Source organism: Phascolarctos cinereus, unplaced genomic scaffold (assembly GCF_003287225.1).
Source record: "Phascolarctos cinereus isolate Bilbo 61053 unplaced genomic scaffold, phaCin_HiC Scaffold_726;HRSCAF=1367, whole genome shotgun sequence".
NCBI lineage: Eukaryota > Metazoa > Chordata > Mammalia > Diprotodontia > Phascolarctidae > Phascolarctos > Phascolarctos cinereus.
The window spans coordinates 165051994-165076176 of record NW_027556098.1 but is presented as its reverse complement, the minus strand read 5'-3'; the positions used below and the strand labels follow the sequence as shown (position 1 = coordinate 165076176).

At 36.4% G+C, this 24183-nt stretch overlaps 1 protein-coding gene across 5 annotated transcripts in view; it reads right to left on the bottom strand.

Moving 5' to 3' along the window:
• Positions 1-22527, bottom strand: part of ARHGAP15 (Rho GTPase activating protein 15) — an 826255-nt gene extending 803728 nt beyond the window's left edge. For all 5 annotated transcript variants that reach the window (XM_020984726.2, XM_020984729.2, XM_020984730.2 and 2 more), the window contains exon 1: positions 22423-22527. The gene's annotated coding sequence lies outside the window, so the exon portion shown is untranslated. The remainder of the gene's footprint in view (positions 1-22422) is intronic.
• Between the last annotated feature and the right edge of the window lie 1656 nt (positions 22528-24183).

Here is a 24183-nt window from a genome sequence, read left to right as displayed (position 1 = left end):
TTTCCATGTGTACATCAAATACTCTAATGTTTTTGGTCTATCTTAAATATGTGTAGAACATGATTAAGCCATGAGTGTGGAATTTAGTGAAAGGCTTTGTGATAATCATTAAAGGAAGTATAAAAGTTACACAACTTTCAGATGCTTGTTCAAATATTACCAAATCAATATTAGGCTGCCATTTTGTTGCAACTTATCCCATTGTAGTTTTGATATATATCTCAGGTCAGCATAAGAAATTCAATGGGAACTTTGGGGGAATTTTGTGGAAGCTACAGACAACATGCAAAGGCCAGCAGATGACATAGAAAAAATTTAGAAGTTCAGAAATGTGTAAAACATATGTATAGTATTGTATAATATCAACATATTTTATCTTTTAATACCATAGTAATTCAGACTTCTCTGGTACAAAGGGAGGGCCAAAAAATTTTATGCTGATTTTCCAGATCACAGGGGCACTACACCCCTAACCCTGATGATGTGAAAGGGATAATTGTATATCCTTCAGACTTTAGGGCACATCCATTTATATCTGCAGAGCCAACAAATTCTGGTTTGGTTGTTGTTGTTGTTGTTTTCCTAAGTGCTCAGATTTTTTTTAAAAAGTGCTTTGCATAAAGTACAAAACACTAAACTGGTCCATAGTTGGAGGGCTCAGTGGTGTTCTCAACATTTGGAAATTAAGCTAATGGGATCAGACCTGTATCTGACACAAAGCTGAGGAAGTTCTTTAGTATTTCATGTGTGGCTATAAAGCCCTTGAGCCAATTGTGGATCTGGTTTGGCCCTGTATCTTTCCCCTTTTGCAGAGACTCTAGAGTTTCAGTCACCTCTCTTGAAGTAGCTTAACTGTTTCTTTGTTCATTTTACTAGAAATACACACGCTTTCTGATTTTTGTTTGATCTAACTTGTGTTGTAGTGTTGGATTTCTTACAACCACAAAGACAACTAGAAATATTCCATATTCACCTTCTTCAAGAATTCTCTTTCCCTTCTGACTTATTTATTTTTCAAACTACTGTAGTAAAGGTTTTGATTAATATTGAATTACTTATTTTGTTCTTGGTAATGCTTTAAATTCCTTATATCAACTTAATCATATGATTTTTGCTTTCAATTGCCAGTTAAGGGAATCTTGATTTTCTAGTATACTTTTCCCTCTTGAAGCCATAAAACATTTCTTTTTTGTTGTTGTTTTTAATTGGGTAATGTGACATACAAATTTTTTACTGCACAAACCGGTTAGTTTTTGACGTCATTTTTAAAGCCTTTCTACAAGTCTTCAGTAGTTTTTTGAAGTCATTTCTGCCTTAGGAACGTCTAAAGCCCATCCTTAGGGTTATTCTTTGATAACACCACCTTTCCTCCTATGGTTCTTACGTGCTTGTGTGCAAATACTGAAATGATTTTGCACTTTCTGTCAAATGCTATGGAAGAATATGTGTGTTCATGATAGTAGCATATGCCAGTTTAAAAAAATTATCCTATTTTGGTATAGTTTGTCTGGGTTAGATGCATGCTATCAAATTCACAGATACCTTTTGGAAATTGCAGATTAAGTATGTCTTCATTAAAAATTATTTGAGAAATTGATATTACTGTTGCCTGTGACATCTGTGTTAAGTAAATATTTGACTTTGAAAAACTTAGTTTTAGATGGACTTAGATGGAATGGGCACCAGACAACAGTCCAGTGCTCAGACTCTCACTAAAACCTATATAATTTGGTAGGGTCTCTCAGAATTCATGATTTTCTGAAAAGCCAAGATACCCTTTGTATAATGAGGCATTGGAGGAGAACTTTAAAATGCAGATATCTGATGTTATTATAACAGAACTCAAAGCAAAACACCAAAATATTTGCATTAAATTCTCACATAAAATGGCACTGTATTCAAATGGACATAAAAATATTTATAGTTTTTACATTGTCTTTTTAGTTCAAACCTTTGAATTTATTTATTACTACAAGAAACTCCCGGCTTTAAAACAGAATTTAAAAACCTTCCACCAATGTAGATATAATGTACAATCTAGGAGAGTTATCTGGAGCATCAAAGTTAAGAGTTGTGACTTACCTAAGAGTCACATAGCCGGTCTGTCCTGGAGGTGGGATTTGAATCCAGACATTTGGAACTTGATTAGTCTTCTACCTACTATGCCTCATTACTTCAAACCAGGCAGCTAGTGGGTACAATGGATGACGCCCCAAGCCTGGAGTCAGAAGGGCCTGAGAAGTGTCTGGGGTCAAATTTGAACTTGATTCCTTCTAACTCCAGGCCTGACACTCTATCCACTGTGCCATCTCACTGCTCATTCATTCTTACTTTAGTAAGGAATATTTTTTATTTCCTCAAAGATATGTTTAGTTTATATCTTACAGTCATGGATAAGGTATGTCACTATTCTATAGCTATTTATTTTTATACAATTATTTCAGTCATGTCTGACTCTTCACGACCCCATTTGGGGTTTTCTCAGCAAAGATACTGGAGTGGTTTGCCATTTTCTTCTCCAGCTCATTTTACGCATGAGGAAACTAAGGCAAACAGGGTTGAGTGACTTGCCCAAGTTCACTCAGAAGTAAGTGTCTGAACTCAGATTTGAACTCACAATGATAAATCTTCCTGATTCCAGGCCCAGCACTCTATCTACTGCCTTATCTAGCTGCCCATAGCTATTTATGCTGTGTTATCTATTTGAAGGGAAAAGGAAGATAGAAATGAATCCCTTTGTGTTATCTTAATGATCAAAATGAATCTTTGGGAATAAACGTTGCAGCACAATATTTGCCTTGTATTTGTTTATACCTAAAAAAGATAGTTCAGGAAGATTTAAGATATGCTAAGTGGTCCAGGGATCTGCAAATACACAGCAGGTGTGATAAAGAAACTTTGAGCAGTGGAAAATCATTATAAAAGTGAATTTCTTACACAGAGGCTGAGGGAGAACTGCAAAAATGATGTCTTGCCATCATCGGATGTTTCATCAGCAGAGCCTGTTTCACTTATTAGGTACTTAATAAGTGTTCATTATTTTGGTAAATTGACTCGTTCATTCCTCTGGTTATAGCAGATGGCTACATACATGGTTGGAATGACACATATTAACAACTGGAAACATTTTCTACCAACCAGATGAATAGGGCACACCCAGTGGTGTCCTAGTAAATGTTTACCACCACTCCCTCCCAAAAAAATGATATGAAGAAAACACTTTTAAATTTTATGTGCATTATTAATATTTTCTCCATTACTTTCTTAAGTCTAGACAACCAACAAAACAATAAATCAAACTCTGGTTTGTACTATTTGCCAATTTTCAAGATGTAAATGTTCACATAGAAAATTTAGCAATTGGTTCTTTCAAACTGGGTCAAGCTGGCTTCAGCACACGCCTGGCACATCTCCTCTGCAATGGCCATGGGGAAAAGTTTTGAGTCCATGCATATTGATTCGCCCTAACTAAAAATTTAATGTCAACCAAGTTCTGTTTCCTTGATTCTTTTCTATTCTTCTCTCCAAGCTATAGTGCTCCCAGAATAGTCTTCAAACACTGCTCTCATCACGTCACTGATTTCTTCTAAAGCCTTTCAATAGCTTCCTAATGCCTGCAAGAAGAAGTCCAAATTTCTCAACCTGACTCTGAAAGCCCTGTCCAGTCCAGATGTAACATACTTCAAATATTCTCTCTCCCTGCTCTCTACTATCCATATTTCATTTCTGCTAGACTGAGCTCCTATTTGTTCCTCAAATAAATCCTGCCTTTGTGCCACTGTGGATGCCCTCTGCCTCCCAGCTGGTGCTTCCAGCTTCTTTTTCTCCTCACCAAGGGTTCTTAACCTCTTCTGTGTTATGGATTCCTTTGGACCCATTTTCAAATTACCATTTGAAATCAAGGAAATGCTAAATCTCAGTTAGAAGTTGTTTAAAATGAAGATATTACTTTTTCCCATCTAAGTTCACGGGCCCCAGAAATCTATATACATTGATTCCCTTGGGGGTCTATGGACCCAAGATTAAGAACTCCTTCTCTGTACAATGCTTAACCTGTTTTCAAGGACTTGCTCAAATTTTATTTACATGAAACCTTTCTTCCAAACATTCCTATCTGATTTAATTTGATTAATGTTTATTAAGAACTAACTGTATGCAGAGCATTGTACTAAACACTATGGGAGATTTGAACTTCATATGTGGCATAGCTGCTGGCCTCATCTGGCCATAATTCATAAATAAATTTCATTTTATCCTTTTTTTCTATTTGTTTTATATACCTATTTTTTATATTTCAGTGAGCTCATGTTAACAAATGTAGAATAGGTTAAAGTCATTTTATATCTAAAATTACTCAATAATCTCTATACCATCTTCTTTATTATTCTTTTCTCCTTGATGTAGACCTATGGCTACCTTTGGTCATTTTCTTCTGTCATTCTCTTTACATGAATGTAAGCTCCTTGAAGGCAGAGACTTATTTTTCAGTTTGTCTTTATATTTGAAGTATTTTTTCCTAGTGTCTTAAACATAAGTGCTTAATACATACTTGTGGCATTGGACTAGACTATAAACTCTTGTAGGACAGTAATTATGTTTTATCCTCATTTGTATGCCTAATCAAATCTAGCATAGTGCTGAACATACCATTGGTTCTCAAAAAATAAATTGTGAAATGAAATTCAATTGAATTAAGTCAATGCTCAAGAAAAACAATTTTAAAAGACAGTTAGCTGTTTCCATTTACTTCCTATCCTGAAGGCATATTATCAGGGTAGAGCATCTGCCTTGACTTTGTCATTCAATAAATATAGTTATATTTGTACTTATAGAATTTTTTCAATTTTATAAGTTTTTCAATTTACATTAGTTATTAGTCTTTAACATATACTAAAGGAGGGTTATTATCTAAGTAGAATGATCAAAAGTAGCAGTCTGTAGAATGACAGTTAAAAAATTTAGCCAGGTAGTTGTCTGTTCTTACATAATTAAATAACTGCACCACTACCCACTGTCCACTCCACATCAATCCAATATTCCCAGCTAAACTTATTCATTTGAGATATCATTTATCAGATATGTGATATCAGACATCTGAGGGAGACATCATAAACTATGATGGCTACAGCATAGAGTAACCCATCTTCCTGTAAGAGAAGACAAGGCAAGACAAAATTTAGCATAGCAGATGCTTAATAAGTCAATAAGAATTTATTAAGCACTTACTTTGCACCAGACACTGTGTTAAATGCTGCGAATTCAAATGCAAGTAGAAAGAAACACAGTCTCTACCTTCTAATGGGGGAACACATAAAAGGAAATTGAAAAGGTGGATAGGGGAAGAGATGAAAGTGCCCAGCACTGGGTCATCATAGAGAAAGTTCAGGAGAATCTGAAGTGTAGCCTGGAAACAAATGGAGAGGTGACTTTTGGGGGCATGCTTCTTAAACTGGAAGTTCTGGAAAGAACCAGCCAATTAGAGGGAGAAGTTGCAGGGAGTAGAGGTTACTTCCAGTGTGTAATGTCAAAGGGTAAAGTGAATTTCCAGGGCAAAGAGATTTCTAGGGCATTGTAGAGAGACTGGAAGAATGAGGAATACAACCTGATTTATTACTAAATAATATATTTAACTTAAGAACATTTTGAAATGCTTATTGGTTGAAGTCAATATAACAGATACTTATTAAGCTCTATGAAATAAAAGTTTAGATAAGACATAGGGCCTGACTTCAAGGAGTTTACAATCTAGTAACTTTCATCTTGTTTATATCTCTAAATGAAAAAGTATCCCCTAAGAGTACTCCATGGTGAAGCACCCAGCCTATTGGGCACTATAAGGTGTTAAGGATATCAGCAAAGGAGGTTATCTGAGGACAGACACATGCTGTTCCCAAGTACATGTTCACAATCAAGAGAAATTGATTCAAAGAGACAGGAAATTTTTTAACGAACACTTTTACTGAAGTCCAAAGACTCAGCAAAAACATACAGGTGTAACAGCTGTTTAGGGGGATGTCTCAAGCTATAATGATATGTCCAGGTCAATCACAACAATAGGCTGCATAAGAATAGTTTGTTAAAGCTAAAAAGCTACCCTTCCTTCATGATGCCAGCTTATATAAAATGCCCTCAAAAAGGCATTTAGTCCATGCCAGTTCCTGGTCTCCATGACTAAGGGCTGTGCATGTGTTTAAATTTGTTAACAGCATGCAGCTAAATCATCACCTAGGGCTCAAGACTTGGTCAAGACAAATAATGCCTAGGACAGAGGTGGATCTGTACCAGATGCTTCAGGGACATTTAGTGGCTTTCAAAAACAAGCTATTCTCTGAGCCTATTTAAGAACTGTCAGAATATACCCTCCACACTGGGTGGGTGAACTGCTAATAGGACAATGTATACTGGGATTCAGGGGAAAGGGTCAGAATGTGTTCATAAGAGGAAAGAGACAGAAGAGTACATAGAGTAGGAGGAATGAGCCTCTGTGAGAGAGAGCAGGAGTCAGTAGAAAAAATGATTGGCATAGTAAGGGAGTGGCAGGAGCTTAAATGGAATTAGAGAGGGTGATTATGTGTTACAGGTGGGTTCTGCGGAACCAGCAGTATGTGGAGACTTTTGCAAATATGAGTGTGACCAGAGTTGAACTGAGCTCTATATATTGGTGTCCCTCCCACCCCATCTATTGATACCAGTACTGAGGAACTGTGATAAGCAGACAAGTAATACTGTATATTAAACAGTATACCTGAAAGGGAAGTTTCTGTGTTCTCTGAAATCTCAACAAAAGTAAAGTTTATTTTGAAAAGTGGGTGGGGAGCATCAAAAGGGGATGTGCACGGCTAGCAGTGATAACTCCCTAACAGACACTGACCTAAAGATCTCCAACACTAGGTACTCTCTTCTCTGTAGCACTGTGATACTTTTTCCCCCCTTGGTGTCTAGACTAGTCTAGACAGTTTCAACAGGCTCTATAATACCATCATTTTGCACCCCTAGAGCTCACTTTTCACATGGTCTAACTCTGAGAAATTTTCCATATTAGGCCCCAAACGTTTTCTGTCCCACCTTGGTGCAAAGAAGATAGGTAATTGAACGAAGTATGGAAAAAAATATATATTTTATGCCAAATAATAGAACCTGCTTGGATAAACTTATTCTTACAGGAAAAATGAATGTTGGAAAGGTGATGAAAAGATAAACTAAGGAGGAGGTGGGGAACCTGCTGCCTAGAGGCCATGTGTGGCCCTCTAGGTCTTCAAAGTGCAGCCCTTTAAGTGAATCCAAACTTCACAGAACAAACCCTCTTAGTAAAAAGGATTTGTTCTGCAATGGATCTAGAGGATCCAAGGATCCAGAAGGTCAACATGTGGCCGAGAGACCACAGGTTTCCCACCTCTGAACTAAAGCATTGTTGGTGGATCTGTGAATTGTTCCAACTATTCTGGAAAGTGATTTGGAATTTTGTGAAATGGTTGACCAAAAGGTCCATATTCTTTGACCCACAGATTCTGCTGCTAGGCATGTATTACAAAGAGATCAATGAGAAAAAGAAAGGCTCCAGCCCACAGAAGCCAAAAATTTGTATAGTAGAACTTTTTGTAGTCAAAAAGAACTAGAAATGAAATAGGGTGCCCTTCGCCTGGGGAACAGTTAAACAAAATGCAGTACCTGAATATTATGGAATTTTACTGTGTTATACGAAGTAATTAAGAAGTAAACAGATTAGCTTGAGATTGATGTGAACTAATAGAAAGTGAAGTAATTAGAACTAGAAAAACTACATGCAAAATCACTACAATAAAATAAATGGAAAGAGCAACAAAAGTGAATCACAACTGAATGCTACAAAACTTTAATGATCAAGCTCAGCCCCCCAAAAAAGAAGTATAGGGGCAGCTGGGTGGCACAGTGGATACAGCACCAGCCCTGGATTCAGGAGGCCCTGACAAATAACACTTACTAGCTGTGTGACCCGGGGCAAGTCACTTAATCCCATTGACTGGCCAATAAAAAAAAAAACACAAAAAAGAAGTATGAGAGGACACTTCCATGGGCTTTGCAGAGGCAGGGGATTATGAGTATGGGATACTGAACATAGTAAAGGATGGCTTTCTAGGTGGGGGAAGTAAAGGCATAACTTGGAAAATTTAGGCAATGGAAAAAAACGATACCAATAAAATTTTATTTTGATAAAGAAACACTTGTCTCTGTTGATAACCTGAGTGGGTATTATATCTGTTTTCCCTGTCATAATTCAATTGAATTCAATAGCATTTATCTAATGTTTATGATGTTCAAGTCACCATCATAAGTACAAGGAATAGCCCCTGCCTTCAAAGAGATTGTTATTATACTGGGAAAATTAGAAATCACCTTTTCTTCCTCTGATCTTTTTTGAATTACATCCACTTCTTTGTGAACCCGTCTCCCTCCATTTTTCATCTGTGAGCTCCTTAAAGATGGGAATGAGGCCTTATTTTTCTATTTCCCAGAATACCTAGCATCAGACCCTTATTAAATGTTTGTTAAAGGAGCTATCTTTTTAACTTTAACAAGCATGTATTAGTTAATTGATTGATTGATTGATTTTGTATTTACATCTGCAGGCTTAGAAAAAGGTCATGGATATTGATTCTCCTTCCTGAAATATATACTTATGCAGCTGAAATTGAAGAAGATCATGAATATATCTTACTGTTGTCAAAGGAAGAGGGTAAGGAGTATAAGAAAGTGGATTCTGATGGGGATTGGATTCCTGTAACCTCTACATTCTTCTACTCTTTGCAGCACTAAACTGGAAATAAAAACCGAATGTTAATGGCTTGAGAAACACTTGGAGAAAATCCTGAGAAGGAGGTAAAATAAGTAAACTGGAGTACAACTCTCCTCACACACTCTTTCCCTCCTCAAATAAAAAAGTAAAGGCCTCCAAAATGTAGCAAAAAACAAAACTTACTCTAATGCAGGAAAGGGAAAATTGAAAGAATCCAGCACAAATGTAATTCTTAGAGATAAAAACAATTCAAGGCCATTTCCACAGCCTGCAGCTATGGTGCTGCTGCCTCTCCCTTGCCCACCTTTCCCAATATCTTTCACCAGCATATGCCATGGCAGGACCACAACCTTATTTTTGGCTCTGGTTTTAAGAATTAACCCCTTGGCAGCATCCAAGAGACGATCCCTCTCTAAGGGGAGATTGAGGTTTATTAATCAGACTAACTTCAAGGCTCAAGAATGAAGAAAGGGTGCCTAATATGGAAATATTTTTGAATGACTGCATATATGTAACCTGTATCAAGAGAATTTGGAAGTCAACATTTTAAAAAGCAAATATTAAAAATTGTTTTACATGTAATTGGAAAAAATAAGATATTTTAAAACAAACAAAAATAAGGAAAGGAAGTGGTTGTGTATGGGAGTGGAACTCTGGTGACAAAAATGAAGAGGAAGGGGGTGGTCCAAATTTGTATCATTGGTTTCAAGTATTTATTATACTTCAGGAGGATATAGTCAACTAGCAGAAGGAATAAGAGTAAAGTCAAAGAAATGCAATGGTAAATACCTTTTCAAGTCCTAGCAATATCTCAGGAGACTTTGTCCATCCTTATCTATCAACTTATGTACCCTCCATCTTGCCCTGACTCATGTCCAAGTCAATCTCAGAGAGAAAGGTAGAACCCAGAAAAGCAGGAATAAGTAAAGAAAATAGTCTCTACTGTAGCAGACTCTCAGAATCTTCTCATAGCAGCATTCCAACTAGCCAACATTATCCTCTTGAAGGTGACATATCTCAGCCTACCTCTTTAGTTTGAGAGGAAAAAAAAGACAGGCATCAGGGGAGGGAAGAAGGGGCACCAGAGCATACAGAAAGAAAAGAAAGCATTGGCAACAAAAAGCATGTTTGTGGCAAGGACACCATGGAGAAATTAGCAGAGTAATCAATAAAGACAGGAAGGCTGAGCAGGAGAAATGGCCAAACATAAGCTGTCTCATTGGACAAGCACTTCACGACAAAGGACACCAAGTCAAAATTCCCTAAGGAAATTGAAGATGTTGCAACAAATTCTATGAGACCTCCTGAAATTACAATGAAACAATTTCAAGAATGTCTAAAGGACTGGAAAAGCAATGCAGTAACGAGAGCAATCAAGTAAGAGAGAAAAAAATAAGAGATACAAATGTTAGAAATCTTAAGAACGGAGTAATAATCCTAACAAGAGAGGAGAAAATTTGGGACAGAAAAGAAAGATGCTTTCCATAATAGTAGAAGCTCTGGCAAAGAGAACAACAAAATTAGAACATAAAATAGTCATTTTAAAATTCAATGGAAATATCTTTTTTAAATGATTAGAACACACTAGAACTCTAGAAAACAAGTATAGAATCATAACTCTAAATGTGAATACATTCCCTTTCCCATTATAAAGAAAGAAAATTAATAAAAAGCTAATAAATTATTATGCATAAGAAACATTTAAAATACAGACATGTATAGATTAAAAGGGGAAGCTAGTTAGTGCAGTGGATAGAGCACTGCTCTTGGAATCAGGAAGATTCATCTTCATAAGTTCAAATCTAGTCTCAGATACTTACTAGCTGTGTGACCCTGGGCAAATCACTTAATCCTGGTTGCCTCAGTTCCTCATTTGTAAAATGAGCTAGAGAAAGAAATTGCAAACCACCCTGGTATCTTTGCCAAAAGAAAAAAAGAAAAAAATGGGGTCACAAAGAGTCAGAGTGACCAAAATGACTCAACAGAAACAAATAGGTTAAAAAATTAGGGGATTCAAAAAAAGGAGATAAGACAAAATCTGTCTTAATTCATAGAATTTAAATAAAAGAGTTGCAATTATTATCTGAGATAAGGCAATAATTAAAATTGATACAGATAGGGAAAGCACATTATGCTTAAAGCCATCACAGACAATGAAAATATAACAATATTAAACATATTTGCATAAATTGCATAGCAACTTCAAAAAAGAAAAGCTAGGTGAATTTTTTAAAAGTTACAGATAATAACACCATTATTTAGGAGACTTTGATATTCTCTCAGAGTTTGATTAGTCAACAAAAACACAAATGAGGAAAAATATTGAGGTAAACAATTATTAGAAAATTAGATTTGACTGACCTATGGCAAATTCTGAATATTTTAAAAGAATTCTCATGTTATTCAATATCACACAATATTTTTAGAAGAATTGATTATATGAATATCAATCATAAATATTAAAAAGCAGAATAACAAATGCATCCTTTACAAACCATAGATCTGAAAAGGATTAGACTTGTAATGGCATTGGTTTAGGGAAGACCCAAGTGAGGAACATCTCCCTACCAATACAAGTTGGCTCCTCTGAAGTTTATAGTATTAGAGAGTTGCCTAAAGCGTTGAGAGGTTAAGTATTTTGTCCATAATAACACAAACAATTCTGGTCAGAAGAGGATCTTGAGCTCAGGTCTTCCTGGATATGAAGTCATTTGTCTATACACTATTGCATGCCGAGGCCCTTGCAAAATATAATGCAATAAAAATAGTAAGAAAAGTAATATGTACAACAGGCACAGACTTAAAAGGTACAAACCGTATAATGACAAAATAAAAAGAGAAAGGATCAATGAACTGACCATATAACTTAAAAAATAGAAAAAAAAATTACCCTAAAATAAGTACAAAAGGAGAAATAATAACTAAGGGAAAATAGAAAAACTTAGAAATAAAAAGACTGTAGAATTTTTGATTAACAATGATTAATAACACTGATTAGCCATTAATTAATCTGATCAAGAAAAAGGAAGATGAAAATCAAATCACCAAAAATGAAAAATGAGCAGATGAATTCATAAAAGAGAAAAAAAATCATAAGAAACATCAGAAATGACTACAGAATTATATTCCAATAAAATGGAGAGTTTAAAGGAAATTAATAAGTATCTACAAAAAAATACTCAAACCAAGAAACTAAGAGATAAAAATCTTAAATAATTCTGTCTCAAGGGGGAAAATAATTCAGTCACAAGTAAGAGCTATTTCGCCCATTTAATGCAAGGATCTAAAGATATAAATAGCTTCAAGAAGAATTTCAAACTACCAACAAGTTTATGAAAGTCTTCTTTAATCACTAATAATAAAAGATGCAGATTAAAACACTTTTGAGGTTTCATATCATACTTGTCAAAGATGGCAAAAGATGGAAATGTTCAACCTTGGAGGACTTACAGGAAGAAAGGCACACTAATATGCTATTTGTAGAGCTACAAATTGATCCAAACAACCTGAAAAATTATTCTTCATTTTGTAAGGAACACCACTATTCTATTTATACTCTTTGTTACAGAGATTCCACTACTTAAAAGGCAGAAAAGGTCAAAAACAAAAAGAAAGGTTCAATAGATCCCAAAATATCATTGTGGTTGAAAAGAACCGGAAGCAAAGAATGTGCCCATCATTGTGGTAGATTAATGTAATAGAATCTTATTGCATCATAAAAATGGTGAATATGAGGAAATGAGTGAAGCACTGGAAGCCTCTCGTGAACTGATATAGAATGAAGGAAACGGAACCCTGAGAACAAAATGTATAATGATCCCAATAATTGTAAACAAAAAGAATTATAAAAGGAACACAAATGCCAAGCAATTGCAATGACCACTATTGTCTTTGAAGAATTAAAGAAATAATGGCTTTCTTCTGGTAGAAAGAAGGGTACAGAAGTGTATGCACCATCATATATATTTATTGTGTTAGTTGGTTTGACATAGTTTTTTTTTTCTTGTTAAGGTTCATGTTAAGTTAGGGTTTTATCCAGAAATGCCTGTGATAAGCAGACAAGACAGTAATAACATTATATATATATATATAAATATATATATATACACACACACACACTATGTTTACAAACGTTGCTATAAAGAATATTCATATTCTCTCTGGAAGCCTGCAACAATGTAATTCATTCTTGTGGCATTTAGGGAAAGGTACAAAGTAAAGGAATAAAGTGAATACCAAGTAATTAATCCCTCTCCATAGAAAAAAGACAATGTGGATTATGAGGTGCCTCTGTGAATACCCACTTAAAGAGGGAATGAGTGCAAGAGAATGGTGCTGGGAAGGTGGGAAAGAGAAACAGAAGGGAAATAGTCTTATAAAGAGCTGGTAGAACAATCAGTTCAATCTAACAAACAGTAAGAATCCACTATGTTGAGGCAGCTGAAGACAGAAAAGACAGAAGAGAAGAAAAGTTCCCTGCCCTCAAGGAGCTTATTTTCTCTTGGGGATAAAGAGCAGGTAAAAAGATAAGTAAATACAAAATGAGGTGAAAAAAGAAGAGAGTACTAACTATGCTGGTCAAGAAAGAGTCACAGTAGAAGGTAGTCCCTGAACTGAACCTTAACACAAGCTGAGAATACGAAGGTGGTAAGGAGGGAATACATTCTAGATATGGAACACAGACTGTGCAAAAGTGTAAAGACAGGAGGTAAAATGTGATGTTCCCAGAAAAGAATTAGGCAGGTTTAGCTGGAGTGTTGAAGGCAGGAGGTAGAGTTATGTGAAATATTCTCCCTCAAGAATGTTTATGATAGCTCTGCTAAGATGTCTCCTGTGGAGTCATCAGGTCAAAGAACACTCAAAAAGCTCATGTGAGGAGAGCAAATGCAACCAAACAGAGGAGTAGGACAAAAAGGTTAATGAGGAAGAGGAAGAAGAGAAGGAGGAGGAAGAGTTGTAATAGTAGTAGTAGTCATCACTCATATGCCTTCTGCCATTTTTTTCTTTCACTCTTGTCTCATATGATGAAGTAGTCTTACTCCTTACTAAGGAGAAAACTTACTTTTTCAAGAGATCCCATTCCATCCCATCTCCTCCAACAGATTGCCCTCTGTTATCCCCACTCTTTCACTTATCTTCAATCTCTCCCTCTCTACTGGTCATTTTCCTGCTTCCTACAAACATGCTCATATCTCCCCATCCTCAAAAAAACCCTCATTTCATCCTTCCCCTCTGCTAATCATCTTCTTATATCTTTTCTGCTCTTTATAGCTAAACTCCTTCAAAAGATTATCTATAATATGTGCTTCTGTTTTCTTTCCTCTGTTCTTCTTAACCCCTTAAAATCTGGCTTCTGACTTCATCATTCCACCAAAATTGCTTTCTCCAAAGTTACCAGTGATCTGTTAGTTGCCAAATCCAATGGCCTCAATTCTCTTTCTCCTTGCATCCTTCAATGCTATTGATCATGCTTTCCTCCTTGATACTCTCTTCTTTCTAGGTTTTCAGGACACCACTCTCTCTTGTTTTTTTCTCCTACCTATCTGTCTGCTCCTTCTCTGTCTCCTTTGTTGGATCTACCTCCAGATCACACATTCTAAGCAGAGATGTCCTTCAGGGTTTTGTCCCACTCCTCCCTCTATACTGTTTCACTTGGTGATCCCATCAACTCCCACAGATTTAATTATCATCTCTATACTGATGATTCTCAAATCTATCTTTCCTGCCTCAGTTTCTCTGCTGACCTCCAATCTCACATCTCCAACTGTGTTTCAGACATCTCCAACTGGATGTCAAGTAGACATCTTAAACTCAACACATACTAAACAGAACTCATTATCTTTCCCCCAAACCGTCCTCTCCTCCCTATTATTACAGAAAGCAAAATCATCCTCCCAGTCCCTTGAACTTATGACCTAAGAGTCATCCTGGATTCCTCACTATCTCTTACTCCTCATGTCCAAGCTGCTTCCAAGGCCTATTGATTTCACCTTTTTCAGCAACTCTCATACTTGGACCTCTTTTTCTCCCCTAACACTACCACCACCCTAGGGCAAGCCCTCATTACCTCACTCCTGGATTATTTTACTAGCTGGCTGGTGGGTCTGCCTGCCTCAAATCTCTCCCCATTCCAATCCACATGAAAACACTAAAGTGATTTTCCTGAAACACAAGTCTGATCACATTTCCCCCCCTACCTTTCCTAATAAATTCCAGTGGCTTCCTATTGTTTCCAGGGGGAAAAAAATGCTCTATTTGGCATTCAGAGCTCTTTATAACCTACCCCTTCCTATCTTTCCAGTCTTCTTACACCTGCATCCCTTCATACATATCTATTCTTCAGTCTAGTAATACTGGACTCCTGGCTATTACACAAACAAGATTCAGCTCTGTGAATTTTCTCCAGCTGTCCCTTATACCTGGATTGCTCTCCCTCCTTCACTCCCTGGTTTCCCTTAAGTCTCAGCTAAAATCCCACCTTAAACAAGAAGCCTTAGCTAACCTCACTATTCCAGGATTTTCACTCTTATAATTATTTCCTATTTATCCTATCTACAGCTTGTTTTGTATATATTTGTTTGCATATTGCCCCCCATTAGATTAGAAGCTCCTTGAGGGCAGAGACTTTCTTTTGCCTTTTTTTTTGTATCCCCTAGTACTTAGCATAGTACCTGAAAAGCAGTGGTAATAGTAGTAGTAATAGTAGTAGTAGTAGTAGTAGTATCAGTAGTAGCAGCAGTAGCAGCAGCAGCAACAGCAGCAGCAACAGCAGTAGAAGTGGAAGTAGCAGCAGCAGTAATTATACTAATTGTAGTTGCAGTAGTAGTTGTAGTTGTGGTAAGGATTGGGGTCACTGTAGTAGTTCTTGTCATTGGTAGTGGCAGTAGTAGAAGTAGCAAGCTAGCATTTACATAGTACATTAAGGTCTGCTAAGTACTTTACAAATATTATCTAATTTGATACTCACAACAACCATGGGAGGTAGGTGCTGTTATTGTCCTTATTTTACAGCTGAGGAAACTGAGACAAACAGAGGTTAAGTGCCCAGGGTCATATTTGTGGTCATTGTTCAGTCATTTCAGTAGTGTATGACTCTTTGTGACTCCATTTGGGATTTTCTTTGCAAAGACACTAAAGCAGTTTTCCATTTCCTTCTCTAGCTTGTTTTACAGATGAGGAAACTGAGGCAAACAGGGTTAAGTGACTTGCCCAGGGTCACACAGCTAGTAAATAACTGAGGCCAAATTTGAACAAAGGTATTCCTGACTCCATGCTCAGCATTGATTCATTGAACTTCCTGGTTACATTTGTAGGTACCTTAGAATCTGAGGGGCACCACACAGACAAAATTGTCCCAAAATATCTACCCCTCCTGACCTGCCATGACATTGGTCTCCCTTCCTGATTTTCCAGGGATCCTTACTATTATTATCACTTCTTTTTATTAGACAACAAAGGTATTATCTTCAGAAAGCTATTATTAAAATGCTACCTCAGGGGAAAAAAAACGCTATTGGGTTTTTTGTTTTGGGGGTGTGGGGGCTGAGGAAGGAGTGCACTGAGGGAAAAGGAAATTTTTCTTTAAGCTCCCTGCCATTAGCACATAAGCATGGATTGATTTCATAGAATATAAAGTTGTTACCTAGAATGTACAGAAAGGCATAGAGTCTAAGTTAATAAAATATATAAGTAAGTTCCTAAAAGGTGGGGGAAAGATGGGAAGTACTTGGTACTGACATACTTAACTAGGTGTGCAGTATATATTCTGGAGCTCTAAGCCGGAAGGTCTACTCTACACCTAATGATGGTGCACAGAAATAGGAAGTTTCCTAGAGAAATAAGCAAAACAAAGCAGAACAAAAAAAAAATACTCCCATCTCAGATTTCGGCTTAGAACTTGACCTGAATTCAACAATAAGATTTAGTAGCCATACGTATTTTTCCATCAATATATGACCCAAAATCATAGAATTTCAGAGCTTGAAAGAACCTTAGAGATATAATGCCCTCAGTTTACAGGTGAAGAAAATGAGGCACAGAGACATTTAAGCGGGTAGTTCACAGGAATGTTAGGACTAGAATTCAGGTCACCTGACTGAATCCACTACATTTTTTAACTACCCCACACTGTTTCTCACACTGGAAACATATTTATTATGGATAAATTCTGCAAGGTATTAGCCAGGTGACATATTTAACTTCCCCAACTTCTTTTTATTCAAGTGGTCTTTTAAAAATCTGATATCCTTGGCCCTATAATACTTGGTATTTTGAGCAGACTTGGATGAAGGCATAGAGATAGGCTCAGCAAATTTTCAGATAATATAAAAGAAGAATAGATAAGCAAAAGTGAGGATGGAAGAATCAGAATCCAAAGAAGATTGAAAACCACTGTAACAATGGACCAAAGGTAGAAAGATGAAATGTAAAAGGTACAAATGTATCACCCTACACTTAGGTTAAAATACTTCACTGCACAAATAGAAGGTAGAGGAAATAAGGCTTGACAGCAGTTTATCTGAATATTTTAAGGGTTTTAGTTGGCCTCAGGCTAATATGAATCAAAATGAATGTGACATAGTTGCGGAAAAATCTAATGCAATCTTTTAATATACATTATATGCTGGTCAGACTACATCTGGAATATTTTGTTCAGCTCTGGGCATCACATTTTAGAAGGAATACTGAAAAACTCTTTTTTATCTAAAAGAGTATGGCTAGGTTGGTGAGAGAACGCAAAACTATGTCAAATGAGGAATAGTTAAAGTAACTGAATTTTTTCATCTGGAGAAGACAAAGCTTTGGTTGGTACTGATGGGCAGAAAGATGTGGGAGGAGGCCATGATAACATTCATCAAATATCATGTGCTTAATCTGCTTGGCTTAAGAAGGAAGAAGTAGGACCAAGTGGTGAAAATTAGATAAAAGCCAATTTTGGTCCAAGATCATTCTAACTGTTAGACTTGTCCTAAAATGGAATGGGTTGGCTCATACAACATCAGTTTCCTGTCACTGGAAGGAAGGAAATAAGCATTTCTTAAGTGCCTACTATGTGTTAGGCTCTGTGCAAAGTTCTTTTTTACAAATATCTTATTTTACCCTCACAACAACACTGAGTGGTAGGTATTATTATTATCCCCATGTTATAGTTGAGGAAACTGAGGCAAACAGACTAAATGATTTGCCCAGGGTCACACAGCAAATGTCTGAGGCCAAATGAGAACTCCAGTTTTCCTGGCTCCAAGTCCAGCACTATCCACCTAGCTGCCTCTACATGTTTAAGAAGAATTAGACAACCTTTTGTCAGGGTTTTGGTTGGAAAGTTTACTAAATGGCCTGGAAGGTCCATTCTAAATATGAGATTCTGTAATTACATTTGTATATGGCTCTTAGTTGTATTCATCAAAGTTTTTGTCCACTTATCTTCATTTTCTTATTAGTCCTGATATCCCAATAATTCATTCTAATGAGAACAGGCAGCTAAGTCAAGCAGTGGATAGAGGGCCAGGCCTGGAGTCAGGAAAATTTGAGTTCAAATCCAGCCTCAGATACTTATGAGTTATGTAACCCTGGACAAGTCACTTAACCCCACTTTCCTCAGTTTCTTTGCAAAGTGAGAGGAGGAGGATATGACAAACCACTCCAGCATCGTTGCCAAGAAAACTCCAAAAAGGGGTCAGGAAGAATTGGATGTAACTGGAAACAATTCAACATCAATAATAACAACAACATTGGGATATCAGGAATGATAGTAATAAGAATAATAGCTACACACTTAAAGGTTAGTAAAGTGCTTTCCATGTGTTAACTTATTTGAGTCTACAGAGAACCAGCTCTTGAGTCAAACGACCTATTTTAAAATTGCACCTCTGATGCAACTGTATGACCTTGGACACATCATTTAACTTCAATGGGCCTCACTTTCCTCATCTGTAAAATAAAGCATTACAATAAATGGCCTCTGAGATTCCTGCCGACTGTACCCTACGCTTTTCCCCTCCTATAATCTAAGTAAAATCAATATACTATCCTGGAAACCCAGCCCAATTTAACATAATTATACTGAAAAAATTAAGGCAGCCTTAAATTTCTACTGGTTGTCCTCAATTCAATCACATTATTTTATATATTTTCAATCTAATGCATTCAACACAAAATCATTTGTGTTCATTTTAAAAGTAGCTTTCCCTAAGTAACATCATCCCCCATCTCTATAAAAGTCCAATATTAAAAAATCATATAATAATTTGAAGTGATACATGCTATCATACTCTTGGATATTCCATCCACTGACATAAAATTGAAACTTCTCTATGTCAGCGGATTATAGCTCTAACAACAGAAGGGATGTAAGAGGCCATGGAGTCTAACTCCCTCATTTTACAGATGAGAAAAGTCAGGTCCAGGGAAGTTAAGTCACTTGCCCAAGGTCACCCAGCTAGTAAGAACCAAGGATAGGATTTGAACCTGTTGTCCAAATGCAAATTCAGGGTTCTTCTACTATATATGCTGCCTCCTTATTGTGCTTCTATGGCTGTCTAAAAATCATCACCTGATGGTTAGGTTTCTAATGCTGACTCTGTCCAAACTTATCTAGGCTAGCCTTTTGTATGAAAGGCCATTGTTGATTATGTATTAGAAGTCTTCTAATTTGGTAGAACTCTCAGTTTGTACTTCATTGTACTGGCTATGCAGGATCATGTACACAGCACCATGAGGCACTGAATGATCACTAGGGGAGGCATAAGGTCACATACCTCAAAAACCTCTGCTCAATTTATACCCTTAATGTCCAAGACATGCCCAGAAAATTATTGATAAAAATGTTTGTGTGGACATTTATTCATTTCATTTTGTATCATTTATTTAAATTGTATTTGTAGTTTCAGTGCTAAAGGAACTGCACCATCAGGGAGGAAACTCCTTCTGTCAATGAAAATCAGCACCTATTCTACACTTAAACTCTTGGAGCATTACCTGGGATACTAAAGTGAGTTATCCGAGATCACATGGCCAAGAGGTGTCAGAGGCAGGTCTTTCTAACTCTCAGGTCAGCTCTTTATCTACTACTTTTTCTACTACCTCTCTATTTTATTATACCATGAAAAACAAAAACAAAAAAAGAACACAAAGCAAAACAAATGTAATTATTGGGATTATACCTTTTTTAGACTTGTATTCCCTTTGATCCTTGTAGTTATGAAAATGAAATAGTTAAGATACAATTGGATTGTTTTTCAAAAGGCAGAAGTATAATTAAGTTGAGAGATAATACCAAAATACAAAATGAATGTGTTGTCAAAGCCTTGTCTAACTAACAATGTGAAATGCCTAGTGCATTACAACCTAATCTATATAAAAAAAAAATTCTGAGAATGATCAATTTATTGTCAAGTAAGAATTTGCAAATAAACAGGGTCTCAGGCCCCTCAAAAAAAAAGCTGAGAAACTGAATGAGGGACAGGTTTCTTTTAGAGACAAAAGGAGGAGCATACAGAACAGAAGGCAGTTTCAAATAGGGAGAAAACAGCATAATTGGTTACACAACTTGTAAACATGAGGAACAATAGGATTAGCTGGAAATTGGGAATGAGGGGCTAGTAGCGACCCCTCCTTCCATACTGTCACTAAGAAATGTTCATTGTCTGAGTTCACCCTCAAAGATAGCCTAGTGATAGTGGACCAAATAACAGACCAGATTCAAGGATAACAGATGTCCTTGAGGCAAGAATAGAACAGTACCTAATTCATATTTTTTCACAATTATTTTATTCAACAATTGGCTAACTTGGGTATTGATAGCATGGTATTCTACCATAGTGCATGAATTAGCATTTCTGACTTTTCCTTAAATTGAACAATGTCAGAAAGTATTCATATAGTACTAACCAATATGAGATTAAGGGAAAGGAAAATGATTGTTCTATATAGGCCATGCACATGTTTTGTATAGTCTACAAAAACAGTTTCTCTGTGGGCCTTTCCCCAGGAATGGCTGCACAAACAAATATAATGATGATTTCAGTGAGTGTCATATTTCAGAGCCAAAAAGGAATTTGTTGGCTATCTCATATAACCGGGACCTGAACAAGATACAACATACCCAAGAAGTCATTAATAAAGCCTTTGCTTGAATGATCTCTGGTAGGAACCTCCAAGCCATGTGACCACATAAAAGAGGATTAGATATAATCTTCATTAGGCATGGATTCAACACCTTCCTAATCATCATCTTTTGGTGTTTTTCAACTTACAAATATCCTTCCTAAAATGTACCAAGAACTGAACATAATAACACTCTAGCTGTGAGCTAATCAAGGCAGAGTACAGTGGAACCACAACTTACTTATTCCTGAAAGTTTTCTTTCTTTACCCCAGTGTTTTATTATACTTTTTTATCTTCCATTTCACACTTTGGACTCATATTGAGGTTGCACGAAGACCACCAAAATCCACTGATCATTTTCAAACAAACTACTTTGTCTTGCCTTCTTGTACGTGTGAAGTCCATTTTTTTGAACCCACAGGTAAGTCTTTATTTATCTCTATGAAATCTGTATTTACCTCTATTAAATTTCATCTCAATAACCATAATAGAATCATTTTTATGAAAATTCTGATCCACTCATAATTTTAAGCTTGGCCCATGTTTTGTTGTTGTTGTTTTAATTCTGAGCTTGCCTCTAACACTATGCCAACATACAACTTCCACACATTATTTTACCGCTTGAAACACTTCCTTTAAAAAAGAAGCCTCATTCAAATACATTTTTTTCAAGGCAGCTTATACTTTAACAATCACCCTTAGCATCTATGGTCTGAGCATCAGAGAAAAAAAACACACAACTTAGAGTCAAATTACAGATTATACATGTTGTACTTTAAGGTTTTAAAAGGGCTTTTTTAAGGTTAAGTAAGTCAACCTTGTGATATAAAGTGTGTCTATAATTTGCTCCTTGTCCCCTTAGTCCCTCTTAATTCATCTATTTATTGTGGATTCTACTCTTAGTAACATTTTTCACTGAGAAGTTTGCATATAAACTAGAAATCTATACATTTCCCCCCTTTATCGTAAAAATATACAAGCCCAACTATTGAATGGAAAATCATACTTCAATCTTTTTAAACAAATGGTTCTTTGTTGCTTTATATGATGAAGGGCTTTTTCCCCATTTGAAGAGCAAAAGTTTTCTTAATGATTTTTAAGGTTTCTAATGCTAGCTTTGCTAGTATGTTATATACTAGATGCCATTCACTCAATGTCATTTTTCCTACAATATAATTTCCCCCCATGCCTTTATCTAGCCTGAGTAATACATATTTTGAATGAAACAATTAAACATGCTATGACTCAAGTTTTTACAAGAACGTGCATACATACATATACATGCATATATATTAAAAGCCAATTAGATCTTATCTCATAAAAAATTTAAGGTATTCTGATCTCCACTGATGAGTATTACTACATGAAATTTGATAGAAACAAATATTATAGGATATGCTTTTTCACACAAAAGAAAATGTGCTATTATAATCACAGGTTAGAGCACTTTATACAAAGATATATAATTGCAGCTATCATAATTTGCTATTTGTCTTCAAGTGATAAGATTTTTCAGAGCAAGATAAAGCCAAAACTTTCTTACCTTAACACAAGTGACTCCTTGAAACTGCCATCAACTTGTAACAGTTAATAACTCTTTCAACAAAAACGGAAAAGAGTCAAGTCACGTGTTAAAAGAGGGGGGCCCATGTCAATGCTTCTTAATTTTAGGGCAGTAGAAAAAAAAACAACACTTGCATTTAAATGAAACCACTTCCTGAGAAGATACAGTTCACATGTCACTTCATTACCCAACTCAAAGAAATTACCTTGTATAGTCAACAATATCAATTATTGTAGAGATGCAATTATTCATTTTCAAACACTTCACACATCTACATAGATTTTTGGGGGGTGTTCTCTGATTTAAGAAGGTAGATTGTGGGTAGGAAGCAAGCGGGGGGCAGAACATGCAGGCTCCTAAACACTGAAGAAACTTCCCTTTTTCTCTGCATTCTAGCAAGGGCTAAAGAAAAAGGTAGTCATTTTGCACAGTAGTGTTGATGAAGACATTTAGAGGCAGTATCATTCTGGCAATCAGTGTGCTATCAAGATGCTGATGATTAGAGTCTTCTGACTGATATTTGGGCCCCTGGAGGTAATGTATATGAAATAACTACTCTAGTTAATAAGCTTTATATAAAAGGGAATTGACCATCCCTTGAGCCTTAGTTTCAGTGTGGTAGCATAACCAAGAGAAATGTAGGAAGCAATACATAAAAATCATTTGGAAGGGACCTTAATGGACATGTCCTACAATTTCCATTTTATAGATGAAGAAATTTAGATCCAGAGGGATTGTGTCCTGCCTAAGATCCCACATACAATAAATGGTAACATTAAGATTCTACCTGCCTCTGATATTATGTGACTTAGGCAAGGAGTTAACCTCTCTGGGCCTTAGTATCCTCTTCTGTAAAATCAAATTGGACCAAAAGCTTCCAACCTTCCTTCTAGCTCTAGTTCTATAATCTAGGGGAAAGAGACAGGATGTGACCCTAGGTCTTATCTCTTGACTCCAAAGTAAGTCCTTTCTCTATGAAACTAGGTTATAGAGCCTTACAGTCTTCAACATTTGCTCAGAGCATAGTTTTTATTCCTGTGTATATTAAAAGCCTCCTGAGTGACTTTTAGCTGCTAAAGAACTTGTGTTTTCCAGGAACCACAAACTCCAGATGAATGACTGACATGACTAGAGAAACTGGACAGATGGTTCCCTACTCTTGTAAGTATAGGGGGAATGCTTGGATTTGCTTTGGAAAAAGAAGAGGGTAAATTCAGCAAATCATTCACTTGTCCCTGAATCTTCTTGGACCACTGCTGAAGCTTTACATATAAAATCTGTTTGCATCCTTCACAGAAAGAATCAGTCAAGTCACAAAGCAAGTTTAGAAGGGATTCTAGATTTCTGGTCAGCCTGGCAGAGCTTATGACCTGTGAAGTCTTGGGACTGGAATGTCTCCACCAAGTCTAAAGGGCACCACCTCCACATGGGTGGGTCTTTGTATCCCATTAGGCTATCAGGAAGATACTTCTGTATGGCCAGAAAGATGTGTTAAGGGAAATGCAACTTAAACCTTTGCCAGTTGAACCAATCATCTGCCATGACAGCTTTGTCACATTTTGGAGACAAAAATGCATAAAAGAAGGAATTTAGATATTTTTCCCACCATGGGAGTAGTGACTATATTTTGGTCTGGAAATTTATAGAGAAGGTTAGTGAAGACATTGAGTAATGTATTGACGTAAGAAAAAGCAAGGCAGCTGGCACAAAGATGGTGGGGACTAAAGTGAAGTATGTCTG